We start from the raw sequence: 22573 nt of genomic DNA, 5'->3' as shown, positions 1-22573 counted from the left end.
TTTACAAATATTTCAGAGTCTCACAATATTTCTGAGAGATAGGTGCTATTATTATCCCCATTTTACAGTTGAGGAAAGGTGTAGCAAACAGAGGTTAAAGTGATTTGCTTCAGGTCATGTTTCTTATTATTCTATTCTGGGAGAATGTTCATTCCATTTTGAATCATCAGAGTAGAACTTTATTGTGGTATTGTCATATATCTTGAAATGGAATAATAACTCATTTTCTTAGCTAATATGCTGCCTTCATTCTGAAATAATTTAAAATGAAACTTATAATAAGGAGAAAATAGTTCATGATACTGGGCCCTGATTTTAATTTTTGTTAATTAACATATTTCACAAACTAATTAACAAAAAGTAATATTTCAGCTTTTTAAATAGTCTGTGCAATAGACTATTAGCTGACAATCAGTAGTGAGGTTTTCTGATTAAATCAAATATTCTGGATTTTTAAAATTATGTCCAGATATTAATTTTCAAGAACAAGGATATCAGAGATTATATTTAACAATAGCATATTTCACCTTTGGCATTTTTGATGAGTCAGAAGATATTTCATTGCATTACCCTGAGATCATCACTATGAAAACCAATTACCTTCCAGAGGTCAATGTACAGAAGTATCATTCAATAGCACATTCTAATGAATAGAATACTAAATAGCACAGAATTGTTTTTACATTTGTAATACTTCCATAATTTGTAATTTCATCTAGGATAATCAGTCCACCAATTCAATCCAGATTATAAGGCAACATAAATTGTCATCTTTTGAAACTTGTTTATATATTTCCATAAATCTTTCACAAAAAGTTTACTAAAAGCACAGAGGCTTTTCTCTGGTTCTTTTAGTAACAAGGGAATGATAATGTAGGGCTTAAGTTGTCTACCTGTTGTCTTTCATTCTATGTCCAGCTCAACTTTTTTCCTGTTTATGCCCTTGATTCTATCTTTTATACAGTTCTTTAAACTCAACTGTTGATAAGATGTGCAACTCAATAATGTGCACCATATGGATTTTCAGGGCTTTGGGGATTAAGTATAATTCTGATTCTTCTGAGATTATGCTGTCACATGATTTGAAGTCATATAGCAGCACAGGGAGAATCATAGTATTAAAGACATGGACTTTTCTTTCAGTGAACAATTTTACATCATTTAAAATGGAAGTCAATTTCTCACATGTAATCCAGTTCCAATATTTTCTCATTCTATTATCCATTAACCATAGAAGACACACGTGTACATAAACACCTATATAGTATATATGTTTGTATGTGTATATAGATACTCTCTATATAGATACACATATATCTACATATACACATTATATAGTAAACATGCATACACATGCATAAATATATTATTTTTACGATTGTATATGTGCATGTATTGTATGTGTTTGTATATGTTAACTCACCAAACTGAGCATCCAGAATCATATTATAATCTGATTGATAAATATTTTTCAACTACTTTGTTTTCCTAATGTGGATAATGGGAGCAATATCTTTCTTGTTACTGTATTTAATACAATCTAAAAATGATGGCAGCTTTACTAAAATACTACCTTAGCAATGAGAATGCTTTCCATTGAAATCTTTCTAATGTAAACATAGTAGTAATAGTACAATTTATGTGATTACACATAGAATACATGATATTGTTATATGTAAAATAATAAAAAGAAACATTATCAGGTACATGAGATTAACTTTTATGAAGCATAATTTATGAGTACATAAACACATCATTTAATAGTTAATTCTTCCATAGTGTAACCTTCCTATAGTCTAGGATGTTCTTCTAGAGTTCTTGCCATAACATGAGTACCAAGTACCAAGAGAGCTATCTTTTATTTTCCTCTTGCTTTCACTGCATGATTAGAGTTCTTCTTTTTTCCCAGGAAAACATTCATCTGGTTATATCTTTTCCATAATATTATTATTACCATGAATTCATACATCTGTAGCTAGAAATACCACAAAGGCCAACTCCTCCCCATATTTTAGAGTTAAGAGAACTGAAATCCAAAAAGGTCAGGATTTTTTTTCTTTTTACATTTGTTCTAATCCAGATACTCTTCTCATTTATTTAGTTTTGTACATTAGACATTGTGATACTGAATCAAAATAGTCTTGTTCTATTGTCACTAATGAAGTTACTTAGTTTGCTATCTCAACAAATTATTTTCCATTTTTCATCTTTGATTATTGATATTTTCAATTTTATCTTAAAATGTCCTCAGGATGATGTGACTTTACCAGGTCTTTTGCCAAGCTTTCAGTAAGCTATACATTTTTTCTTCTTTTTCCTTCATTTCATGCAACAAGACTATAATCTTCAACTTCCATCTGATTTTCAGTACAAGTGTATAAATCCAAATTGGTGTTTATATCTATCTATATCCAAAATAATTTGCATGCCTGTTGATTAGGCATTTTACATTTCATCTTGGCTCTGTACTGTTCAAGCAAATTTTAAGCATCATTATTAATCCAGATAAAAATACAGACTCATCCTTTTGTTGGTGATCATAATTTCTAGGAAGAAAGGCTTCTGATTTCAGTCAACTCAGAGCCAGAAATCCAAGATCTGTAGAGCTCTCAAACTTCAAGTTACATCTAAGATTGGAAACATTTATTTCAAGATTAATGTTCAGTTGCTTACTTGGAAAAATAAATACAAAGCAGAAAAGGCCTCCAGAATTTCACTTGAAGGTTTAACTAAGTGGAATCTTTTGTATACAACTATGCAAATGAATTGGTACAAGAAATAACTTTGATATAATTTTGTGACTCTAATGGTGATGCATATGTGATCTTACTGACATTGGACTAATGCAGAAGTCTGATGAGATGAAATCAAATTGAACTTACTTCCTTCATTTCTCTTGTTTCAGTTCTGGATTTTCTTATGCACACACACATACAGAGTTTATTACTTTATTTCCATCTTATATTGTATTTTTTGATTCTGTGGTTTTCAAAAATGGATATTTCTTCAAGGAAATATAACAAAGTTATAGCTCTTGGGGCAGCTAGATGGTGCAGTGGATAAAGCACTAGCCCTGGATTCTAAGGGACCTGAGTTCCACAATGGACTCATACACTTAATACATACTAGTTGTGTGATCCTGGGCAAGTCAGTTAACCCTAATTGTCTCTCCAACACCCCTCTCCCCCAAGTTACAGTTCTTAAAGAGTACACTTCAATGATTTATAAATATTGTAGCAGCTGTTGGTGATGTGGGTGTAGTCCCTTTAAGATTCCTTTCTTTCTGATTCTCAATCCCTCCTAGTTGACCTTTTGATTCACAAATCCTGGTCCCTTTGAATTCCAATAGAAGATCCAGGACCTGTCTCACACTCACCCAGATCTGAGCCAACTTTGGGGCTATACCCACAGGCCCCTTTAGCTAAATTTCCCATTATAAAAGGGACCAAGGTGGAACCCCCTCTTTGCAGAGGTCCCAAATAAGCCAAACTTACACCTGGCATGTCAGGACCCTCTGTCCACTGGGCCCTCTGTCCGGTACTCTTCTTATCTCTATTTTCACCTATTTCTTTAACTATACTTTAACCTTACTTCCAAACCCCATAATAAACCTCTTTTATCAATCTAGCTTTTTGGGTCAATAAATGCTTTTATTGGGGACTTGCGCCACTACTAGACTTCATTTATCCTTGCGCCAAATCCAATGGGGTTGCAGGAGAGCTCTATTTGACTCCCTGTACCCCGAATCTGCCACTAGATCTCAATTAAACCCTAATTTCATTTAGGTACTCCATATTTAAACCTCATCATTGGTATGAGCATGTCAAAAATTTCAAGTATTATTAAAAAATAATTAGTCCAATCTAAGTCAAAATGAATGTCTGATTAAAAATGGAAAAAGAACACTAAAATTTAGAAAATTATATTTATAAAACAATTCGATCCTTAATAAACAAAAAATCCTAGATCCTGGAAGGTTTATGTATTGTATTTTTTGTTTAGTTCTTTTTATTTAGATAGTCCTTTTAAAGTTGGAAGAACAATGGAAAGATTAGTTTTAGGAGGGGTTTTTTTTCCACATTTTTTTTTAATCTGCTAACCATTTTTGTAAGAAAAAAGTATCATGGGTAAAACATTACAAAGATTGAAATACTAAAAATAAAAAAAGGCTAACATACTCATAAGTCTCACTTTTTCCTTCAAGACCAACAAAATTTAAGACTAATCAAGTAACCCTATAAGATCTAAACAAGAGCTAAACATCTTTATCAAATTGTAAGACACACAGTTTAAAAAAAAAAAAACTTTTAAGGCTTAAATGTTCAAACTGAAAATTTGACAACTGACTGTACCAAGATAATTTTAGTTGGCTCTCACAAACCAGTGTGAGCTAGTTCCAATGCATTTATACTTAGAAGCTACAATTATCATTTATATTGTGTATATGTAAATATATGCATACATACAAATATGCATGCAGAAAGAGAGAGACAGAGAGAGAGAAGAAGAAGGGAGAGAGGGAGAGAGAGAATTTGAGTATTATAATAAAATATAAGCAAACATTCCCTGAAAGGGTTCTCAGAAAAAAAGACACAGTGTTTTTCTGGTATCATATAAACATATAATCTTATAGAGTTATATAAATGTGTATGTAAATACCTTTTATATATCATATATATCTTATAAATATGTATGTATGCATATATAGTATCTTATGTAAAATGTAAAGTAAATATGAAGAGTCTTATCCTTTGGTCCCTAAGAAGTGAATTATTTTGGCCATGACAACTCTAGAAATTACAGATATGATATGATGAAGAAAGGGAAAGTCAGATCAAAATGTTTCTTTTAAAATGTTAATTATGATGATGATGATAAATTTTTGCAGTTTCATATATATAACTTTATTTGAGATACAATTCAAATAACTTTTACTTCTTAAGTGTCTATGATCAATGTAAAATCTCTGTTAAATTGTCAATGTCCTTGAGATTAATTTTTTTCATTTAATTGCATTTATCTCATTGATCATCTTAATTAAGAGCTATCACATCAACATAGTGCATAAGTAGGTTGGAATACATACTATTTGACTTTACTCTCTGCACCCAGATTCTAATTGCTGCATTTATTAAGCCATACTTGTAAGGTGCTAATCAAATAAAAATAATTATGCAATCAATTAATTCTATAGTCCAATGCTAGGGTGGAGAATGAGGTATGCAAAAGAAGACAAAGTCACTGTGGGGAGAAAGCTTCTAATCTATTTGAGAAGATAGCTTAATTCTACAGCCTTCTCTCCATTGATTATTTCCTATTGATTCTGTATATAACTTGTTTGTACATAATGATTTGTATGTTCTCTTCTCCATTATGCTGTTAGTTTGTCAAGGGTTGAGACAGTCTTTTTCTTTGTATCCCCAGTTCGTAGCACAGTGTCTGGAACTTAATAGAACATAAATGCTTATTCACTGTCACAGGAGACAATGAGCAGTTCTGATAAGATAGGTCAATAATGCCTTGCTTATTTCGAGTAAGAGAATTACATTTTCAGCACCTAAAGCCTTCCTCTTTTTTTTTTCCCCTTCCCTATGGCTTTTTTCTGGATAAGAAATTCCCCAAAAGATAACTGGAAATTCAGATTAGTAACTAACTCATCTATAATTTACGTTCTTAGAGTTGTTGAGATGGCAATGAAGAGTTATGAGCTATGCTGGAGAGGACAACAGTTAATAAGTGTCAAAGATAAGACTTGAACACAGATCATTTTTGGGGGGCATTTGGGTGGTTCAGTAGCTTAACACATGACTTAGAATCAGAAAAAAAAAATCAGTTCAAATTTGGCTTTAGATAATATTAACCCTGTTATTACCTGGGCAAGTCAAGCAAAATGGCGAAGCCTCCTGTATCTCTGCCAAAAAAATCCCAGATGAGGTCATAAAGAGTCAGACAGGACTAAAATGACTAAACAACAATTCCTGACTTCAGGGAAAGATGTTTGCTATACAATACTGTCTCTTTAACAAAACTTCCTCTTTTTAACATGGGTAAAATTTTGAAATAATTGAAACTCATTAAAATGACAAAATGTGGTTGTTTGTTTTTATTAACATAATCATTATAGAGAAGCAAGACCGCAGAGTGGATAGAGCCTTCATTGGGGCCAGACTGAACATAGCTCCAAGTCCTCTCTTTGACTGTTGCCCTAGTTAAATCATTTACTTTCTGAATGCTCAATGTACTCAATTCAGCTCTCTGAGACTAAATGGCTCTGAAGGTGCCAATATGCATTTGTGGGAGAGTTTCCTCAGCCAGAAGGAAATTCCCTATACAAGTGAAGTTACATGTCCAGTATCTTTTTTCTGTCTACTATAGATGAAGATATTTCTAAAATATATAATTCTTTAATTTATTATATGAGAAGATAGGGAATAAACAAATTATACTGAAAATCATTTAACTTTTTTGGAGATTCTGGGTCAATGTGACAATATCATTTACTTCACTGTATCACAGTTACCTCAGTGTTTATGGAAGTTTATGGAGTTTCCTCCCCAAGACAAACTAAACTAAATTGTCCTCTGATACTATACTTTAAATGTTCGGACATACACAAACATATATATATAAAATTTCTCTCTTTGCTTTAATAACTCAAACCATCCACATTCCATAATCTTATCTCCTAGACCATAGAAGATTGGTTAAAGTCATGAATCTAAAAAATAGGTACATAGCAACTTAATTAAACTCCACCTCAACTTGGCCCTCAATGAAAAGTAAAAACTTTTATTTCTCTCTTAAATTCTTCCTATTACCTTATCTCCCCTGCAGTGATTTCAAATCTTTTCTTCTTTCCTTACCAGCACAACTTAACTATTCACCTATTGTATTAGTAGATATCCAGTCATAAAGTTAAATGATTGCTAGGCTTTTCAGGTATAGGCTCTGCATTTGAATTGTCTTCAGCTATCTTCTAGCTGTATAATCATTGACAAGACACTAAAGCTCTCAGAGTCTTTAATCTCCTCATCAATGAATTGGAAATAATAATACTATCTACCTTCCAGTACTATTATAAAGAAAATTCCTTGCAAACTATAATTTTATACATTTCCTTCCTTTTACTTGCTAGGCTAATTTAAAAAAAAAAAGCACCTATTTCACTCCTCAACTCCTTGACATCTGAGATATATATATATATATATATATATATATATATATAGAGAGAGAGAGAGAGAGAGAGAGAGAGAGAGAGAGAGATACACACACATATAGGTATGTATCTACATAGACATATAGATTCATATGTATGCATATATGTGTGTATACAGAGTATCCATATCCAAAAGCTATTAAATCTTAAAGCTGTACTTTGGAGTGTTTTAGATAGTCTTTATCTATACCTATGTCTACGTCTTCACATAGAGAGGTATATAAGTATATATATATATATATATATATATATGTATAAGGATATGTATATATGCATGTGGTCCTTTTTGTTCAGTCATGTCCAACTCTATATGATCCCATGGATTATGTCAATGTTCTCTTGGCAAAGATTAGCTAACACATAGGATATATAAATATCCTATATTTGTATAGGATGTATAGGATATAAATAGCCTATATTTATGTATAAATATCCAATATTTGTATTATATAGGATATTATATATCCTATATAAATATATATAGGACATATACATAAACATGGTGCTTAATGGTTTCCTTGATATTATCTCTTTTTCTTATGCAGTGCTTTATGCTATTTAAGGGATCACAGACTTCGACTTGCTTGCAAGTTTTTGATCTACTGAGTTTCAAGAAACTTTCTTTACCGGTATTCTGCTGGTTCTCCAGCAGAATGACTAGATTGAAATCTAGTCATATAGTAGCAAAGGTATCAGGCTTGTGTTTACTACCAAGTTTATTAGGTTGTTTTTAAAAAGCATCACATAAAGGCAATGTGTTAATAAATAAAAATAATCAGCTTTTTATTAAAATCACTAAGTAGACCCTTCAGTGATAGACAGTTATCCTTATTAAAAAGATGAGATAGCCAGATAATGAAAATTTTTCAGATACTTTATTACTGGAAATATAGATGTCTCTCACATATTCATCTATTCAATGCTCACAATGTGATCACTGTGGGTGATAATGGAAACCAGAGAATAAAAGGTACCATTTTTTTTCCTTATCATGTAGCTATTAAAGACATATCTGGCATAACAAGGTCCACTGATTATTTCCAGCATCCATCAATCTTTTTAGCTAATTCTAGTTTCCTTTACATTACATTAAAAGAAAATAATATGTCCCTGAAGTGGAAGAGGTGTATGTCCATCCTAAAGGGGAATGTGTACTACCAAAAGAGAAACTTCCTGTGATTTGCTGGGAGATATTATCTAAAGGGCATATATACCATCCTAGACTTAAGACTGCTAGTTCTCTCATCTAATTCTACTCCATGAGTAGGGTTTGAACATTTACCATCAAAGCAATCTATTTGAAATGCTTGCATGAGGCCAAATTATATTGCATAAAAATCCTTATTACATAACAAGTCATAAGATTTGATATCTGTGGAACATAACAAAAAGTTCAAGAACTTATTGAATGTGGCCACTGAGAGCAAATTCAGTTTCCCTTCTTTTTCCTCCTCTTCCCTTTTCTCCTTATTTTCTATGTTTCTTTTTTTTTAACTTTCCAAAACGCTTTTGTCTTTCATTTTCAAAAGGGAACTGATGTTATCATAGGGTAATGTCTTGACTCACATATGAATTGGATTTAAGGGAGTCAGAATTATACAAAGTCGTCAATCTCACTCTCTCTTCCAGAGTCATGAAAGTACAGTGGCAAGACAAAAGTCAACACAACTGGTGATGACCTGGGATAGAGTGGATGACCTTGGCATTTTTAATGTCTGTCCAAGCTCTAAGAGCTTTATATCAGCTGCTTCAACTGTCTTCATGGCCATCAGAATAAATTGTTCTCCTCTCTCATTGATGAGATGCCCCAGTCTCATTAGACTAGGGCAAATCTTCATATGCTTGGGACAGACATCCCTCTAATTCACCAAGAGATCTGAGATCTGTCAAATCTCAACCTGCTTTTCCCTGTCTGCAGAGATGGTTTGCCAGGATATGAATGCTATACATCTCCAGTATGTTGGAGTTACAGGTAAAAGTTAAATGCCTAATAAACACCAAAAGTGGATGAGCAGCCCTGTACAGGGCTCAGCAAGCCCTCACCCAAGTGGTGCTAGTCCACTTAGAACATCTCATACATAGTGAATCAACCATTACTAAGTGTTGGGAATAGAAAGAAAAGTGAAAATGCAATGTGGTCCCTTCTGTCAAGGAAGTTACATTCAAACAGAAGAGACATGAAGATAACTATGGACATAGAAAATAGAAAAAGTGTAAATAGAAAGGAATCTCAGAGATTAAGGTTTAGTAATAGAAGAGAGTGGGGGAAATGTTAAAAGAAAGGCTTCTTGTACACCCTGTGATTTGACCTGAAGCTAAAAAGAACCAGATAAGCAAATGTAGTTTAGCTATGTCTTTACCAAGAGCTATTTCTGAGGTTGGTAGTAAATCTTTAATCCCATTGGCTCAATCCCCCAGCAGTGTGCCACCTTTCAATGTTAGTATTTGACAGTAAATCTAGTCAAATATTCTTAAGTAGCTTTTAGAAAAGAGTTTTAAGGTGGTACAATAACAACAATTGGTACAAAACAGACACATTCCTCAGAGGCCTATTACACATTTTCCCACAAATATATATTGAGTCTAGGGAATTGTAGGTTCAATTTAGAAACAACAAATGGTGAACTGAAATTCATATCTCCTGGCTGTAGAAGACTTTTTCTCCCATTTATGGGAGAAGTTCCCCTTAATCATGCAGCTTTGTCCTTTTCTCTCAAGTCATACACTGCTTCCAGGTGATCTAGGACTTCCAATTAGGGCACTGAGGGGAAGATGGAAAATCCAACTTTTTTCCATTAGACTCTTCAAACTGGAAAGGCCATTCTCTGGTCAAAGGGGAGGAAGAAAGGGATCTGTCCAAGGCCAAAAAGGCCATCAAATCCCCTCTCCTAATGGTTCCTTCTCAGTAGTGTATTAAAAACCCACATTTGTTCCAATTTCTGGAATTTAATCCCTTCTCAACGTGTATATTTTTGTAAAGACAGTTTCTGAAACTTGGTCTTTCTGAACATTATTATTGTGAAAACAGCTTTCAAATTCAAAATTTTTTTCCGTTATTTTAATTGATTGATATATTCTCATCTAGCTAAGTAAAGGGTGCTAAAATGACTGTGGTGAAAGGGAGTCACTCAATTTATTAAGTAGATGGGATAGGTAATCAGACCTACATTTTAGAAAAGTCATTTTAGCAGCTGAGTAGAGGATAAGTTGGACTGAGGTGAGGCTTGAGTCAGAGAGATCATTTGTAAGACTACTGCAATAGCCAAGGGATGAAATAATAAGTACATGAGTAGTGGTTATGGAGATGAGAAAGGGGATGTGTTTGTGTTTGTGAATGCATATGTGTGTGCACATATATGTATATGTATGTATATATATTATTTATTTAGCTTTATTTAATTAAGATTATTTAGTTATTTAGTTAAGATGAATGAAAATGACAAATTAAGGATGATGCTAATATAAAGATCTCGGATGACTAGGAACATGTGGTGCTAGGAAGATGATGGTGTTCTTGGTGTAATAGTAAAGTTGGGGAAAATAGAGCTTTGGCGGGGAATAGGCTCTATTTTGGACATGTTGATTTTGAGATGGTTATGGGACATATAATTTGAGGTATTCAAAGGACAATTGGTGAGGTCATGGACAGAGATTAAGACTGGATATATAGAAATGGAAAACATCTTTAGAGAGATGACAATTAAATCCATGGAAGCTAGGGGATCTCCAAGCAAGTTTATGAAGAGAGAAAAGAGAAAAGACAAAACCTTGGAGGACACTCACAGTATGAAAGATAGTTTCCTTTTCTGAATGGGTTGAATTTATAGCTAATGAAATCCCTTCCAGCTCTCAAATGGTGATTCTATAATTCTGTAAAGAGAATTTTAGGGTTGCCTAATATTATATAATATCCTATGATTTACTTAAATAAGTTAACATAAATATGATATTATTCATTTAATGGATAAGGAAGCTCAGTCTCAGAGAGGTTATTTACCCATAGTCCTATAGCAAAACACCATAGATAGAACTTTAATTTTTATCTTCTGTCCCCAAGCTCAATATTAGTTCTCCACTCACGTTCTGGGTCCCCTTTGATTTATCATAAAAATTAGCTCATAATTAGTTTCTCAAAATTATCTTACTAGTTTGGATTCTTTACTTTTTATTTCCATTTATCCATTTATTTCCTTTATTTTCCCAAGAAAAATATGCAAGCACTTTTTAGTCTCTTCCTCAATGTTCTATAACCTTGCCACTAGGGAGACAGTTTGCTATAAGGGAAAAAGATTTCAAATCCAGAGATTCAGAGTCAAGAAACAATTTCATTGCCAGCATGGACATAAACAAGTCACTTGTCCTCTCAAAATCTTAGTTTCTTTATAGGTAGAATGTGAATAATATACATGCAATCTACCTCATGAGGCTGTAAGAAAGCGCAAGATAAATCCTAAAATGATACCTAAATGTGAACTGTTTTTATATTGTCAGATTAAAACATACATATCCAGCACAGTGCCTTGTACATAGTAGGTGCTTTATGAATGTTTGTGGAAGTGAACACAAAAATCAAATGATCCTTTCTAAGGTACTATACAGCTCCAACAATATTTTAACTATGGTGATAAGCTCAGTAGTTTTTCTTTAACCATAAACTATAATTACTGTGACTTTCCAGTTTTTATAAAACAGGTCAAAATTACATTTCAAAAGTGAGATGTTGCCTTAATGTTTCCTTAAATGAACTGTTGACAAGCCTTTGGAACTCTCTAATAGTAAATTTGGTTTCTCTTGTGGCAAAGTTTCTTCCATTCAAATTGTTAAAATATAGTCATCACATAAACCTTGATCCAAAATTTTCATTTCTCTTTTTGAAATATCACTGAAAGGGTATTTGTCCCTACAGTCTGATTAAACTTATAGGTGAATATTTGTAAAAACTGATTGCTGAAACATATCTCCTTTGATTCACTGGTAAAAAGAAAAGAGGGGCAAGATGATTCTGCTTTTATTTACCCTGGCATCAGCTCAAAATAAGCTTTAAAATTACTTTTTGGTGAACAAATAGTGTGGTTTCTCCATCAAAAGGTTATTTGTTATAAAAGAGCTTTATTCTGTAAGACATCGGGAACATTCACTGTTTAATTGGAGCCACCAAGCTGTTGGCCAGTATGAGGTCAAAATCATGGCACTTTATGAGGTTTCATGTCCTGATTATAAAAGAAACAGCAAGAGGAACAGAACCAATTTCTTTCCCTGGGGATTCCCTTGAGTTCAGTTATACCAAGAAAAAATAAACCCTAAACTAGAAGACTGAGTGTGCTTTATTAACAACTTAAGGACTTGCTAAAACACACTGGAGAAGATTAGACCAGAGTGGGGGGAGAAGTTGTTGTTTTGTTTTGATTTAACCCTCTATATTGGGGAGAGGGAAGGATTAAACCATGCAACTCTAATTTCTTTTCTCAATAGTAACACAAAGACAATTTTAAATTCTTTTTTTTTCCTGTTTGTTGGTCTTATTTTTTAAAGAATTTCATAGAGTTTAGGTTGAAAAAGAACCATAAAAGTAATCTAGTCTTCCTTTACATTTTATAAAGTACCTTGCTCATTGTTATCCAAGTAGTATGTGTCAGAGACGAAATTCAAATCCAGGCCACAGAATGTTACCAAATATCAGTTTTAAATCTACCTCCTACCTGAACAAGAATCCCCATAGAATACTCCATACATAGTCATCCAGCTTCGGCCTGAAAATCTCTTCAGTGTTAGAGAACAACTACCTACTGAGGTAGTCTCTGCCTGTTTTAATTAGGAAAATAGGTTTAGAGCTAGAAAGAGTTTATTTATCATAAAATAATATAGCACTTCATAATATAGATGAGGAGTTTGGTCTAGAGAAGCCCAATGATATGCCTAAGGCCACATAAATAGTAAAGTATTGTAGTCCAGTTAATTACAGATATGAAATTTGAATCTGACATCTCTGACTTTTAACCCATCTCTCTTTTTATTATACCATGCTGAAACTAGATCGATATCACTTTCATTGTGTGCCCTGGGTAATTTTCCTTTCACCACTCTTTTCTGGTAGCTCTACATAGACCCCTTAAAATAATATGATAAATTATCTCTATTTCCTTGTACTTATAGTCCTACATGGCCATGACTACTGAAGATCTACTACTCTCTCAACTCCAAGAAAACATTGATGATATACATTATCCAACTTCACACATATATGTGCATTCATACATACATAGATACATATGTGTGTATACATATATCTGGCAAATATGTGGATTTGTTTTTCTTGACTATGCTTATTTGCCACAAAGATTATGGTTGTTATTCAGAGGGACAGTTAGAAGGGAGCTAGCAGTAGTACAATAATGTTCTATATTTCAGGGGAGGAAGAAAGAAGTCACTGAATCATTTTAAACGCCCCACAAAAGGAATTCAAAAGGGAATACAGACAATAAGGATAACTTTGAAAGTAATATGTTAAGATATATTTTTGACTATTAAAACAAACTCTTCATATGATTCATAAGTAATCACATACTAACATATGATCCTCTTCTACTTTATATATAAACATCTTTTATGTTCATTATAATATATATTTAATGAACTTTTAAAATGATTATAATATATATGTTTTTTAAAAATGAATTATAATCTTTCTTTCATATAAATTTCTGAATTCTAGGACCTAGAAAGTTATCATTCTTCCTGACTAGTAGGAACAAAAAGCAGTCTGGAAACTCATGACAGTTGAGTGACAGAAAAACTGTTTATTGGTAAGTGTAGCCTTTATACAAGAGCATTGTTACCAGATCGCTCTTAAGAGTATTGTTTATATCTGTCTGGCACAGCCAGTCTCATAGCTTCATAAGAAGGTATTAGGTATCATTACCATGTGGCAGTTCTATACTCCAGAAATGAGAAGCATTTCCTCCTTACTTATAAAAGTCAAAGGTCTTAGAAAGACTCTTTTATAGTTGATGTTCCATTAAAAAAAAAAAAGATGTTGAATGAAGGATCACTGGATAAAATTATATTGTTCTAATTGATAATGATTTGAAAGTGCATTCAAAACCATCTCAATGGGGAAAAAAATCTCAATGAATATACACTCATGAAATTAAGAATAAAATCAGAAAAAATCTCTAATCTAATGTATTCTTTTTTAAAAAAAGTTCCAATTAAAATCAATTTTGATTTTGTCGGGTGAGTTATATGAACTGATTAGATTATACATTATATGTCATTATAATAAGCATGAGGCTCAGTTAACAATGTTCTTAATTTTGAAATTAAACACATGAGCATATGGGGGAATGATAGATTCTTCTTAGGATACATATTTCCAATAAAGTTACATTGCTCTTATTATATTGCACTTATCATTTAATAATAAATCACTTGGTAGTAGCATATATGATTATTCTTCAAAAATTATATTTTATTATAGTACCTGCCAAAATGTTTTATCCAAAAATTTCCCCAGTCTTCCTTTTATTTTGGCTCTTTTTCCCTCTAGCTTTGTCAACAAGAAAAAAAAAAAAGTCAAGTAGATAAAATGGAAAATTAAACAATTGTTAAAGATATTTGATTAATGCAGATAGACTTGTCATAATAATTCAGAATAAAGATTTCTCCTTTTTCTTTAACAGCCTATTTTCCTCTCCTTCCAGGCTTCCCTTGGTCCCTTTAGCCCAGTCTCATTACAATTATTCCCATCAGTTCTTAACATCTTATCCTCACTCATACAAATACAGCCTAAAACAAGAAACAGTTTTTGATAGACCTTCATTTCCTCATCTGCAAAATGAAAGGATCTGTTCGAGATTTTCTCCAGGGTGATTCCATGAAATATGATATAAAACAGTGGGCATGTTGAGGGTTTATAACTATTACACATTTTAATACCAAATTGACCTTACCTGAAAGTTCATTACATTTTTTCAGAGCAGTTTTCAAAGATGGGACTACATAAAATCTTTCAGAACTTCATAAATACTATTGAAGGAAATTAAAATGTGTCCTTTTAGTAGGTAGGTACTTCTAAAAAGAAAAAGGACACATATGGCCATCTGGTGGTTACTGGAGGAAATGCTTCTGAATTTTATCTTCACTCCATTCAAATCTATTGGAAAACATTTTCAAATCTAATATGGAATCACTGCAGTTTTTAACTAGAATGAAAAATAAGCCAAACCATCATTTTACAAATGGGGAAACTGAGGCCAAGAGATTTTAAAATTTGTAATTGAATTTTGTGAATTATTACCTTGATTGCTGATTTTTTTAAAAGGCAAACCAGAAATATATGCCAATATAAAGAAATCTATTTCAAGCTCTACTTTAAAAATAGAATTTGTAGAGGAGGATTTTGCAGCTAATTAAGGCATATTTATATCATGTGAATGAGTATACACAATCTTTGCATTATATCATGTAAAATATATTCCATGATATTTGAACTTGTGATTTACTAAAAATTTAAAATTTTGACATTTGTAGGCTAACATTTTAAAGTGGCATATATTTCCCTGAAATTAATCAATTGAAATGTCTTTCATTGCACACCATGGACAAGGAACCATGTTAAGTTTTGTAGAGGAGACAAAGAGGCATAAGGATAAAAGAACCGAAATATAAACTAGCATAGTTATAACTGGCTGCTGAAAAGTATCAGAAATCAGCACAAAAGGAAAATTATAATCATATATGATGCTAAATAAATATAACTACACAAGATAAGATATGTTTTATATTACTATCAAATGCTGTATTATACATGTAATTTTTAAAAAAATTAAATTGCTGTCGTATTAAGAACTGACATCCCTACCAAAAAGCTCTAAGAGAGGAAAGGAATATAACCATAATGAATTGAAGAAAAATTTGGGAATATACTGAACAAAATTTGAAGGGAAAAGTATAGAGGAATAAACGTTGGGAGGAAAAGCATGCTGTATAAATCTAGAAAGGAAATGCCTGAGTAGTACATGTCAACATATGGAGAAAGGGATTCGGGGGTTATTGTAAATGATGGGCCAAATTTGTCAACAGAATGCTCCAGTTTCCTAAAAGGAAGTGATCATCCTGATATGTATGAACAAAAACTTTTTTTTAAAGACTAAAAATTAATTACTGTTGCATGGATCTTCAAGGATCTCTGATTTCTTTGCTGCAGGTACTTTCTTCAGTCACAAATTCCTTCATTACTGTATCTTCTATCATTTCCAGAAGAGGCTTTGTCAAAAAAAAAATAAAACAAAGCATAGATTTAGTACCTGAAGGAAACTTAAGGGTATTCTAATCCCACAAAGGAAAATTGAGTTTGTAGAATCACCTATCACAGATATAGAGTTAAACAAGGATCTTAGAAGTCATTTAATCCAACTCTTTCATTTTATAGATAAGGAAACTAAAGTTCAGAAAAGTTGATTCATTTAAGGTTACACATGCACACACATATATGTATGTATGTATATGGGGAGAGAGAGAAAAAATGGAAAAAGTGGGGTTTGAATCCAGACCATTTGAGTCCGAATCAGTTGTTTCTATTTCACTGTACAATGTTCCCCCATGTGCCTTAGAGTTTGGCTTCACTAACTAACCACACTGAGGTTCAGATAAGAGGCACACCGAAGTAGTAAAGCCTGTATCTAAAGGCTTTTTGGGTAGGTTCCTTTTCAGATTTGTAGATCCTGCTAAAGTTTGTTTTCCACTCTATCCTTCTAACCTTAGGAGTCCAGGGATACCGCTATTCTGTAATGAAGAATTGTAATAAAATGGCAAAACATTTAAGAGTTATACATTAAACATTTTATTAATAATACAATTTTACAATATTACAAATGCTGAGTAAATCCTCTATGAGCACCCAAGACTTTGTGTGCTATTAGTTAAAAATGACTATTTTCCTAGAAAGATGATCCTAGGCAAAATGTGCACTGATTTGCTATTTAAATTCAAAAATAAAAACAAAAGTATCCCTAATGAAGTACATTGACAACTTATGGGAGCTAATGGAGAACATATTTTTGGCCAACTAAGGGTATATACCATTCTGATGGAGTTTAATCATGCAATCTGATGGAGAAAGATTAGTAAATACAACAAAGAACAATGAATGAAAACCCTGAAAGTAAAAATATTATTTTTCTAGATATATTTAAATCAGCTAGATGGTATAAAAAAGTAGTCTTGCATAGTTTTTTTTAAATGCATTTAATCTCTTCTTTTAGAAATACTAGATGCTAAACAGTAAGAGAGCCTCGGGAGAGCAATAAATGCAATAAAATAATTTTATTTAAAATATTTATAAAAAGGGTTATATTGGCAAATGGTTAACTGAGTTTCCCCCAAAAAATTCACAACATAATTTTAAATTTAATTTAATTTTGAATATTTTCTCCATCACTTCCTTAAGTGTAGACAATCAGCAAAATAATAAATTAAGCCCTAATTCATAGTGTTTGTCAAATGAAAATTTAACGATAAGCTCTCTTTCTAATTTGAGCTCTCTGGCACAACCTGGCAAGGGTATTTTTAAAATAGCTATCAGAGAAATAAATCACTTACAAATCACTATTGCCAATACTGATTAGGTGAGTTCTCTGTTATTTCCTCTGATTCTAGAGACCACCCACTAAGGAAAATATAGCTTTTTTTGTCTGTGTATGCAATGACAAGAAAAAGTGACTGATAAATGAATGCAAGAACATTGGTGAAACAGTGATCCAGAATCAAGTCTCTTCTCTTAGGTGAGCTTACTGCCTTCATCTCTTGGTTGAGCTAGGTTACTGTGCATGCAATAGAAATGTTCCTTTATTCTGTAGTGTCTGGTATATACTCTCTTCAGTATATATCTTCTTATTTCTTTTTCTTTAATTTTTCCCCCAAGGAGAAGTTCCTCAAAGTTTCTAGTGAAGCAAGCTGGGGATACAAATATGAGAGTCTGCCAATTCTCTCATGTTGGCTTCTTCCCAGAGTCTTTTTCAATAACTTAAATTACATTTGGTATCTTCTATTTTCTCTCTCTGAAAGTCAAAAGTACCTGAAAAAATGGCAGAGTCCAAAGAGTATGAAGAAATAAAGCTCTCTGTTCTGCATTTCTCAATAACTGTCTTTCCCTTCATACAGGTATAGGATATTGATTTCCACCATTGAGGAGAGACTCACATCTACGGTCTTTGGAATTTTCTGATGTATATATATGTGTGTGTGTGTGTGTGTGTGTGTGTGTGTGTGTGTGTGTATACATTTCCATATATACTCATTGCCTCTCCAGATAAACTATAAGTTACCAAAGGGAGGAACTATTTTTGCATTGTCTTTATATCCCCAAAACCTAGCACAAATAATTGGCATGTGCTTTTTACTTAATAAAGGCTTGTGCTTTGATTAATATATTTTATTGATAAAACATCAATTAGTAAAATGCTTTATTAAACATATATTATGCCCTATGTACAAATGATATACAATAGAATAAAAAGCTGTTATAAAAGATCTTTTCCTCATTTAAATTATTCCCCAAGTGTTCCTGGAATGTGGTTAAATAGAAAAAAGTTCAAACCCATATTATTATAGCCTACACACCTCTTACTAACAATATGTCCTATCTTCTTTTGTTCCCTGCATTATTCTAAGAATATATGGGCATAAATCTGCAACAGAAATATTGAATTCTAAAATATATATAGAGAGATATATCTGTGTATGTGTATACATATAGGTATATGTAATTCCTATCATAGATAAATACAATGTCCTTTGAAAATTGAATTACTATTTAAAAATGGATCCAGGCTATGGTTAAAAGAAAAGAGTAGTGTTCTCAATTCTAAGGGGAAAAAATCATTTTTAAGCTCAGAGAATTAGAAAAAGAAAACAAAATGAAAGAGATTAAGGCAACCTTTACCCTGACCTAAATGTAAGTGGAAAGAACCAGGAACTTATTAAAATAAAATAAAAAATAATAACAATTAATACTCCTTGAGATCATCTTGACTTTAAAACCAAAAGATACTGACTTTGTTCAAAGGATAACAATGATTCAACACTTCTTTTAATATCACCTGATTATGGCCAATTTCAATTTGTATTGGTTTGCTCGCAAGCAAAATTCATAGGATAAAAATGACTGCCTTCAGTTGAATATTGTAATAAAAGTAAATGAATATATGATTGAAGTTAGGAATGATAGCTAAGGACACTGTTTCTCTGTATAGAAAAGACATCCAAGTGGCTTTTTGCCCATTTTTAAGAAATGCAAGATTAAATTTACTTTGCAATTATTCCTTGGCTCAACCTCACCTGAGAGATTCTAGTTTCCAATTCTCTCTGTCTCTCTGCCTCTCTGTCTCTCTGTTTCTCTCTGTGTCTCTCTGTCTCTCTCTCTCTCTCTCTCTTTCTCTCTCTCTCTCTCTGAGACTCTTCTCTCCTTTATCCTAATGTACCTGCTTCTGAATATCCTCATTATTGACTCTCCAGTTCAAATGTACCCTTTACATCACAAATCTTATTCTCTAACAAGACATACTTTGTGTCCATCAGCCACATTATATGCTACTTATTCCTAGGGAAGACATATCTTCTCCTGTCTATCAGTGCTTTCCAAGGCCTATTTTTTTTTCTCAACTCACAGGCTACTTGTCATAACTACTAGTAGTCATAAGTAGCAATGTTAGCACTTAAGGCAAATCCATTTTCAGAGGATGGGCATAACATAAGATTTATGGGAAGGAGCAAGGTCATCTCCATGTTACAATGAAACATCAAAGCCTTGACAATAGTGGGCCAGTGATAGATCTGTTGCCTAAGGACTGGTACTAAATTCAAGAAACTCATCACCTGTATCAAACAATTAATCAACAATCATTCATTAAGTTTTGTATATGTACTAGGTACTTTGCTAACTATCAGGGAAAACCAGCTCCTGCCATTAAAGGAGATAAGTTTCTACAGAGAAACAATATGTTTGCATATTACCGCTGGAAATCAGATATTTTTTAGTTGCTTCTAAATAATTTGGGTATTAAAAGCATTCCATAAAAATAAACAGTTTTCAAGAGGCTTTGTTTTCAGAACTAAGTTTACCAAAATATAGGGTTTGCAGTCAATTTTTTAAAGACCATAATACTCTCAAAGAAAAACTAATAGGGAGCTAAAGGCAGAGAGATTATATCTGGTCAGTTGTGGGCAGTTTGCCCTCATTAACAAAATAAAAGACCCTTCAAATATGAAAGTAAATATTCCTTCTGATAAATCTATCATAATTTCTTATTATTTAGTTACACAGATATAATTTTCTCTTCCTATATTCCAGTGCCTAAGGAATGAACACAATTGTAGTCATGTCTAAATAAGAAAAAGAAGATAATAGAGAGAGAGAGAGATCAAAAAAGATTTTGGTCCTTGTAAATGGCTGAAACTGTGTAGGTACACTGAGGTTGGACAACAGAGCACTTAAGGCTAACTACCGATTGGACAATACTCTATTAGCATATGCTTGGAAAATGGCCCTTCCCACTATTCTGTGCTGGCTCAATCTTTTGGTGTATACAAATAATTGTAGGAGGGAATAGGGGCTGGAGTAAGACAAACCAGGGTCACTTTGGTGGTAGACAAGGAGAAGGGAGGTCATGGAGAGCTTGTGTCCATTCTTTTCACTTCTACCCCTAAAGACCAAGAATAAAAACCAAGGACTTTTGCTTATCCTGACTCCAGCTGATTCTAAGGTATCCAGGGTGCTAACTCGGTCTTCACAGGCCCTAAACAGTAAATTGAGTGCAAACCCTCTTAATGAGAGTAGTTTCTAAAGATTTACACAGTAGAATCACTAAAGTTCCATTATATACTTTCTCACAATTGACTGTTAAAACCAGTCACTCTTCTGTCAATCTCATATCCTTACCCTAGTACTATGGAATGATGATCTTTATTTCAGATTCTCCAAACATCACTATCTGTTTTGACAATGCTTTTTTAAAATTATACACTCATTTTCTTCATTAATAAAATTATTTATTAAGAATAATCCTCTCTCAGAAACTTGTCACCTGCGTGATTCTGGACAAATCACTTAACCTTTGCCTCCTTGAGTATACTAATCTGAAAAAAGGGGGTAATTATTAATAATAAATACTTCCCATACAAGATTGTTCTAAGGATCAAATGAAATATTTGTAAAGTATGTTAAAGCATTATAAAAATATTAGTTATTATTATTAATTAATATTCAGTATGAAGGAAGACCTACAGAGAATAATCAAAAGACAATTCAATCTGGATTATGTCTCACAAGAACATTACATTCAGTTAAGATAATTAATAATGAAACATCCAAGATTAGAATCCTGATGTCAAAATTCTTGATCAAATACCCTATCAAATTCCATGGTACTGAACAAATATAATTACTAACAGCTCCAGTTTGCCCATATTTCAAATAAATAAATGCTTTCTAAATGATAATCATTGCTGTTCAGTCATTTTTGACTCTTTGGGACCCCATTTGAAGTTATCTTGGAAAAGATTGAGAGAAACTGTTGTTATTCACCTTGGTTTACAAACTATTAAGGTCATAGTGTCCAGGACTGGATTTGAACTCAGGTTTTCCTGAGTCAGGATCCAGAGCTCTACCTAATATGCCACCTAGTTGCCTCAAAGGCCAGCCATAAGGTCTAAGGATATTTCCTGATCCTTATGAAACTAGGAAATACTTTTTCTAGAAAAACCATATTGTGTCCCGTTTCAAATAACACATATCTCTCTTCAACTTGTGTTGCTCTTTAGAATTCAGTAGGATTTCTAGAACCAGATGAGATCATGATACATTGGAGTCATACTTTTAGCTCTATACAATTTGCAAAATACTTTCCTCCCAAGCACAATGTAATGACAATGTAATGTAAATATTAGGATATTGTCTTTATTTTGTCGATTAATTAATTAAATTTCAATTTAATTAAGCTAAAATTAAATTAATCTGTTACTGTGAGGGCAAGGGCTTCAACACTGATTCCCTATCAGTGGCTGATTTCTCACTGATCTCCCCTGTCCCTGTTGTTCCTCCCTGATTTCAGACTGTTCTGATCCCTGATATTTCAATGTGACTCAGATCCCCAGGTTAGGGGATGAAATGGTTCTTTTGAAGTACATCTCAGAAGAAAGTAGAAAGTGTACTGCATTCTAGGGTTTGAGGCACGGTACTGATTTGAGAGAGAGAGTTGAAGTCGCAAGGTGCTCTCAAGAGAGGAAGAAAGGATGCCCTTTCATTGACATTACTGCCTGAGGCTTAGTTCTGAAATTCTCTTGCTTAAATTCAGCCTTGAA

Source organism: Sarcophilus harrisii, chromosome 1 (assembly GCF_902635505.1).
Source record: "Sarcophilus harrisii chromosome 1, mSarHar1.11, whole genome shotgun sequence".
Classification (NCBI taxonomy): domain Eukaryota; kingdom Metazoa; phylum Chordata; class Mammalia; order Dasyuromorphia; family Dasyuridae; genus Sarcophilus; species Sarcophilus harrisii.
This window is presented reverse-complemented; position numbering follows the sequence as displayed.